The 7,187-nt window shown below is 37.7% G+C and overlaps 1 long non-coding RNA gene and 1 pseudogene across 3 annotated transcripts; both read left to right on the top strand.

Annotated features, from left to right (window-relative positions):
- The first annotated feature begins 253 nt into the window (after positions 1–253).
- On the top strand, positions 254–2,538 carry LOC140011195 (uncharacterized). 3 transcript variants are annotated; one of them, XR_011818464.1, is made up of 4 exons: positions 254–577; positions 2,004–2,138; positions 2,210–2,268; positions 2,376–2,396. It is a non-coding gene; the product is annotated as an uncharacterized lncRNA (long non-coding RNA). The 3 variants fall into 3 exon arrangements; XR_011818463.1 differs by lacking the exon at positions 254–577 and having other exon boundaries at positions 1,966–2,138; positions 2,367–2,538; XR_011818462.1 differs by lacking the exon at positions 254–577 and having other exon boundaries at positions 1,966–2,138.
- A 1,139-nt stretch (positions 2,539–3,677) lies between these two features.
- On the top strand, positions 3,678–4,383 carry LOC113700737 (uncharacterized; annotated as a pseudogene).
- Positions 4,384–7,187: the final 2,804 nt, after the last annotated feature.

The raw sequence follows: 7,187 nt of genomic DNA, 5'->3' as shown, positions 1-7,187 counted from the left end.
TAAAATCGAGCTCGAGTCGAGCTCGAACTATTCGAATATTTCAACAAATCGAATTCGAGCCTAGAAATGCTATGTTCGATAGGTTCGCGAGCTTTTCGAGCTTAAGGTATATTTAAATATATATAATTTTATATTTGTAAAATTACTTAGATATATATAGTTGTAAGCTTAATTACATGTTTTACCTATTAAAATTTAAAATATAATTGGGGTATTCTTGTCTTTCCAGATAATTCCTAAAAAAAAATAAAATTCACATATCAAAGTATCAAACTCTAATTAGGTCAAGCCGTCGAGAGCTTCAATTCAATCTCTGTCCAAAAACGCCGTCTTCTTTCTTCTTCCTCACCTCAGTGCACGGCTGTCCCTAATTACCTATTCCTTAATCCCCATTCCTCACCTCAATCCCTAATTCCAATTTCAAATCAAACCCATTTGGGTTGCTAGCTCCAGCCGTTTCATTTTGTTGTTGCTACTCCACCCATTTGGATTGTGCAGTCGGTGCAGGCGTGCGGCGACCGGGAGCTTGGAATCCTTGGATCTTGAAGCAGGTGCAGTCGTGCTGCTCGTGCAGCAGGTAAAATGTTATCCTTAAGTAATTTGGCTGGTCCCAGCTTCGTCGCAACCTCGTCATTTTCATTTTATAAGGTTTGGCTTAAATTCTGTGATCTCTGGAGTATGATTCACTGAATAAATCTTAGCAAAATAGGCGCATAACTAGGGTTCATAATCTGTACGCTTCCGGCAAAAGATATTTACTAAATTAGAGTAGCAATGGTTTTCTTTTACTAAATTAGCAGTAGCAACACGCCCGGAAATGGTTTTCTGCTGCAAAACAGTAGCAATGAAGGCGATTACGACACAAATACTGGTAGTAGTTGGAAAAAAAAAAGAAGAAAGAAAAAGAAAACCACTGACAGTTTTGCTTCCTGTTTGCGAAGGGAAGAGCTCGAGCTTTAAATGTTTTTGCGAGCTCTAAATTTAAATGTTTTTGTCAGCTTTGCTTTGTCTCTTCTATTGTCTAGTTAGATTTGCTTCTTTACTACTTCACCCTGGAGGCTCAGAGTTAGTAAAGACTCTGCATCCAGAATGGGAAACCTGGTAGAAGTCAACAGATGGTAACGAAGGGAAAAGTTTTGAATTTCCCATACTTCTATATAATCAGCAATTGATATGATTCCTTTAAACCTCTGTTTAAACTTGTTCAAAGTTTTGGGAAGGTTGTCCTGTTCTTTTGTAGTTTATGTGAAAACGGTTGAGTGCGCGAGTGTGTTTGTGACTGGCAGTATTCTGAGATAAAAGTAGCAGCGAATTTAAGACTATTGCCATGACAGAGTGTAGGAAAAACTTTGTTCTCTTTTCCTGGGTATTGAGAATTAATGGAGGTCCAGTAAAATGGGATGGTATCCGTAATATTTTAACCCAATCACATGTTTTAGATTATTCAAACTTTTGCTAAAGTGAGAGTTCGGATTCCACAACCAATTTTTACTTCATACTTCCATCAGTTCTTTCTTTAATACATTTCTTGAAGAAATTTATTCGTTGTTAAAAGGCTTCTATTAACTGATATAAAAGGAAAAATCATTCAATTAGCTTTTAATCTCTGGTCATTGAAGTTAGTTTTAGTTCGTTCTAGTTTTTATTCTCAATCTTTATTAACTCTTGGAAGAAAAAGAAAAGCAACCAACTTAAAATTATCTATGACTGGTGCAATGTCTGCTATAGTTCTTTTTTAACCCTCTTGATTATTTTCAGGTTTGTTAAGTATAATTTTTTTTATCTTCATTATTAAATTTCCTTGTATTATAGGAATTCGCTGTATTAGTTAAAAATGTTCAACTACTGGGATGAACTCGCTATGGAATTCGTTGTACTAGTTAGAATTAGCTCTTTTTTCTCATCTAAGTGCAGCTTTTGATTCGAAAATCAGCTAAAATTTCTTTTATTTTCAGGTCAGCCCATAACCGCACTTGAATCTTATTCCAATCGAGTCATGTCAGGGGCAGATTCCTCTAATGCAAGGAACAAGAGTAATTGACTCTTATAGAGCCTCACTAGCTCCTGAAACTGTAGAAATGCTTATGTGTGCCGGAGATTGGTGCCGAAACATTCATGGAGTGAAAAAAAAGATAAAAGTAAGTTTATTTCAAATTCATGTTATTGAAACAAAATTAGTTTATTACTTATTGTTATTATTATTTTGCAGAAATTGAAGGCAGCAAAAGAGATTCTACTTCCCATAAAATGAATGTGATAATTGGAAAGGTACATTATTTGTGTTTAACACTTCGATTCCTCTTCAAATATCTTGTTTTAGATTTTACCACTACTATTTTATTACTTAAATTATTATTTTTTTATAGGGCCTGCAGTTGAAATTGGAAAGTTGGAAAGGATTGTCGTGGAATGGACAAGAAGTTCCTGTTTTACTGCTTTAATTGCAAAATTTGTTTCACTTTTTTAAGTATGATTATTTCTTGACAATTGACATTGCCTGTTGAAGACATTCTCTTGAATGTTGAGTTGTTGACACTTTATCTTTCTTGTTTCTATTTGTGTGACTTGGTGGATGTTGGTTGTATGACTTATCTTTGAATTTGGATGCTGGTTTTGATGTTAAAATATGTATGGATGCATTTGGATATTGGTTGACAACTTGGCATTAGGCTGCTAAATTTTTGACAGTTTGATGCTTTGGCTTTAAATTGATATTTAAAGCTGGCTTGTCTTAGATTCTCAATCATATGGATGAGTTTGGACTTTGGACAGTGCTGTTCAGTGATTTGGTTCAGATAAAAGGCTGAATGAAGGACAAATTCTGCTTAAGGATATTGCAAACTGACTTATTTGTGTTCTGTGTCCAGGCATTAGATGTATGATTTTAGCCTTAACATGTAACAAATGTCAAGGCTAAAAAGGAATCAGATGAATATGATTTTGTCTTACTAACAAGATACCTCTGCTGTCCCTCTTTGTGCTACTTGAAATATTGATTACTAGAGTAGATAGTTTGAACGACATATTTTAACAATAACAGCTTGTGCAGTTACTTGGTGTATAAAAAAGTCCTGCTCCAAGATTCAGTCAAACACATTTTAAAATATCTGTGTTAGTTATTAACGTTTTTGTGTTCTTTACCCCTTTCATTGTATTGCAAAATGTCGTTGATATAGGAGTATCTTTCTGTAGATCATTTGGTTCAGCATTCAGCAGGCTTTAAACGAGCACAATTTTAATGGACCTTCGAGCTCGAGCTCGAGCTCGACCGCAATTCGAGCAATTTCGAACACGAGCTCGACCACAATTCGAGCAATTTCGAACATGAGCTCGACCGTTCGAACTCGAGCTGACCGCTCGAACTAGAGCTCGATCGCAATTCGAGCAATTTCGAACACGAGCTCGATCCTCACGAATTCCTTACGAATCGAATTCGAGCATGTAAAATTAATATTCGTCGATCTCGAGCTCGATCTCGAGCCTCAAGCACTTTGTCGAACTCGAACTCGATCAAACTAATATTCGAGCTCGATTCGATTCGTTGACACCCCTATCCACCTACCATCATTTCTCATAATTTTTCCCCTTGAAGATTGGTTGCTAGTTATCATTTTGCAAAGACCAAAAGCAATCCAATCCACCATCAACGCCGGTTCCACCACTCCTCCCCCTCATCCATGGAAGAAAAAGAGAAAAAGAAGAACAAGAAACCAAAACACCAGCACCCAAATGATCAATCCTCCAAATCCACCACCTCATCAGACCTTGCATTCAAGCCTTAGCTCTGAAGTTAAAGGGCTTTGGTTTGGTGGTCAGTTTATTGTTAAATCCTTCACAATCCGTCGCGCTAGGCCTCTTGAATTCTTGCGCCTCCTCTCACTTCCACCGACACTCAACCTCAACCACCACCAAAACCAAGAAAAGACAAACGGGAAGCCTCCTTTTCCTTCAACTACCACTTTCTTGTCGACAAATTTCACGATCTTGGCTCACCATGCATGGCACACTCTGACGTTTGGCCTGGGGACAAAGACGTCTAAAGTGTTTGTTTCTGTATTCGAGTCTGAGAATATGAAGGCTGCTGTGGACCGAGTTTGGCCGCCAGAAATCCCACTTGGGGAAGTAAACAAGAAGCTTATAAGGGGTCAGACCGGATGCGAAATGGCTAGATTTAAATTCAGGAAAGGTGCCATTACATTTTATGTTTATGCAGTGAAGAGAATTGGGAACATGGGTTTTTCATTTGCGGATGATCTGAGGACAATACTGCAATCTGTGGTTGCACTTAATGATTTCTTGGATCATACCACTATGCTTGCCTTGCCTAATCAGAGAAGCATCAATTATTCACCTCTTGTTGCCATGGTTCACTAGGCATGTTTCTCTCCATGGTCTTTTCTTTTTCTGTTCCTCTGAAGACTACCTTCATTTGTTGTCTTTCTTATTCTTCTTGTTCTTCTTGTTTTCCTGCTTTTATTGGAAAAATAGTAGTTTTATTTCTTCGGGGTGGGCGGGAATTGATTAAGTTTTTAGGGGATTTTAGTTTTCTGTATCTTTCTTAATTGTAAACTAGCAGAATAAATTGCAGGTTTTAGAGGTGAACTATAGACTTTGTAGTTGTTTTTCCTTTTCTTGTGGGCTAGAAGAATTTTAGTACTTCTGAACCTGCCATATCCAAAAACAATGTTCATAAGTCCACGTTCCTGCTAAGAGATGCATGATTAGACCTACATAAATTGCGAGTGGATCAGTTTCTTCAGATTTCAACAAATTCACTTCTTTTGAATTTTTCCATTCGAGCAATCTCATGAGATCAATGCCAATCTTTTGCAAAAGAAAATGAAAAAGAACTGCCAATTAAGTTGGTGACCAAAGCTAATGAATGATGTGCAGTCTATACTATAGTACGCTAGTTGTTGTGTAGTCTCAAGTACTTGGAATTTAATCGACCTGATTAAGGCTTTGCATATTACCTGATTTGCTGAGTTTCTATAAATATTCCACATTGATTTAGATTTTTCAAACTGTTATTTTCCCACTTCTAGTCACCCTCTACAGTGATTCCGCTTTGCTTCTTCCTCGGTCGCAAGAAAAAAGCAAAAAAAATTGGCAAACTCAAGAATTTTGGCAGTGAAACTAATGTTCAGACTTTCTCTTTGCCTTGTACTTCCCCTCGACATAATGGGTTTGATTGGGACGAAAGGTGCTTTTGTCCATGCAGTTATTATCCGAGGATAAAGTTGTCATTTGCGTGATAAAGTAAACAGTGTGTAAAGATCCATTACTTTTCAGTGGAGCTTAGGTGCAAAGTGCCTATAAACATATTACGGCTATGAAAGTTCATGGGATTTTCTGCATTTAACCCTATTTAAAAATTGAGCAATTTTTATGGAAATTGACTGATAAGTGTTTGCTTTATATGATTTTTAGTGTGTTTATTATTTAGTTTTGGAATGTTTTTAAGGTTTTTATGGATGAATTTTGCTCTTTCAAACTACTATTTTTATGCGCTCCATTTTATAACCAAAACTTGCATTTGAACAATTTAATGTGCAAAATTTGTTACATTTGTAGGTTTTAGTGATTATTGATCAATTTGGATTGAGAAGAATTCTAGTGACATATATGATGTGATTCAGAGATGGATTGAAAAGGATTAAATGAACAAGAGCAATTTTGTGACGGCCCACCTCCCCCTAGGGTTCGGCGAGTCGCCTGCCCAGCTCTCGCCGGGACTCACTCACTCACTACGATCCTCAAATAGTTTACAATATAAATCTCAAAAATTACATCAAATTCTTCAATAATTACATAAACGAGTATATCAAGTTATACAAACCACGAGTACCAGAAGTACCCTAGAAAAGCTGATAACTCTAACCACCATGACAAATATATACAACTTACTAGTCCACTTATAACAAGTACAAGTTCAACTTATCTAAACACCTTCCCGAGCGATCCCCGCGTCGGCCCCCTGCTAAGGAAAACAAATAGAATGGGGTAAGCTATATGCTTAGTGAGTAACCAGGGGTAAAAATGTAGTTTTTACATGTCAATATTTGACCAGTAAGAGCAAAGCAAAAGCAGAAAAGTAACACTACATAGTAAGGATACAGGTGGCTCCCAAGCCAACTCTTTTGTCGAGTTTGATCACTGGTTGATCCTTAAGATCCTGAGCTACACAGCTCACTTCTCTTGCCCAAGTCACGAGCAATAAATGCTCTAAAATATTTTTCAAGCAATAAATACTCTAGCTGCAAATATTCACAAGCCATGAATGCTCTATAACAAATCATAAAAATCATATTTCACAGGTATGAATAGCAATTAATGGGGTTTAGATCGAGTGCGATAAAGTACACCCTCGCCTAAGTGCCCATTCATAGTAAACTCATTTTTTGTATTGAGTTACACAGAAATCCTGATCACTCACCTAAAGAGCAAGTATAACGAGAGAAAGTACGGAAATGAATTCAAGTCGCTAGCTAGTGGGCCCCACCGGCTCCGTCTAGCCCGCCTTCGCCTGTAACAGAAGGTTGAGCCATATCATCACACAAACAACTACTAAAGGATGCAAATTAAACAAAACGGCAAAATCGGCACATGCACGTGTGCGGAAACGGCAACGGAAACGGCCAGATTTGGCACCAAAAACCGTTTTCATCAAAAGTTAGGCTGGGAATGTCGGATCAAAGTGGGTGAGACACCACTTCGAAGCTATGAGGAAGGGCTACCATTCTCATGAAGACACCTTAATCTAGATCTGAATGGAAGCAGGTCGAAATTATGGAAAACAGTACCAGAAATTTACGTGTTCGGGTGACGAACAGGGTTTGTTTGCTGGACCATAACTCACAGCTCACAAATCCAAATCAAGAAATTCCAAAGGCGTTGGAAAGCTAGGACATAAGGCTATAACGTTCACGTTTGGATCAAAAGCTGAATCAATACAGAGAATGGAGAAAAATGGGTCCAAACATTCCTGTCAGAACTGTCCAAATTCGAAGGCAGTTCTGACAACCGATCTTGTTTTGGTCACAACTGGAGCTACGGGACTCGGATTTGGATGAACTTTATACCGTTTCGAAGCTGAAACCAAGATCTATATTTCTTATGAAGGGGTCAACACCCAGATCATACGTTATCAAAACAGACAAAACAGGGCAGAAGCTAAATGCAGAACG

Source organism: Coffea arabica, chromosome 7e, assembly GCF_036785885.1.
Source record: "Coffea arabica cultivar ET-39 chromosome 7e, Coffea Arabica ET-39 HiFi, whole genome shotgun sequence".
NCBI lineage: Eukaryota > Viridiplantae > Streptophyta > Magnoliopsida > Gentianales > Rubiaceae > Coffea > Coffea arabica.
This window is presented reverse-complemented; position numbering and strand designations above follow the sequence as displayed.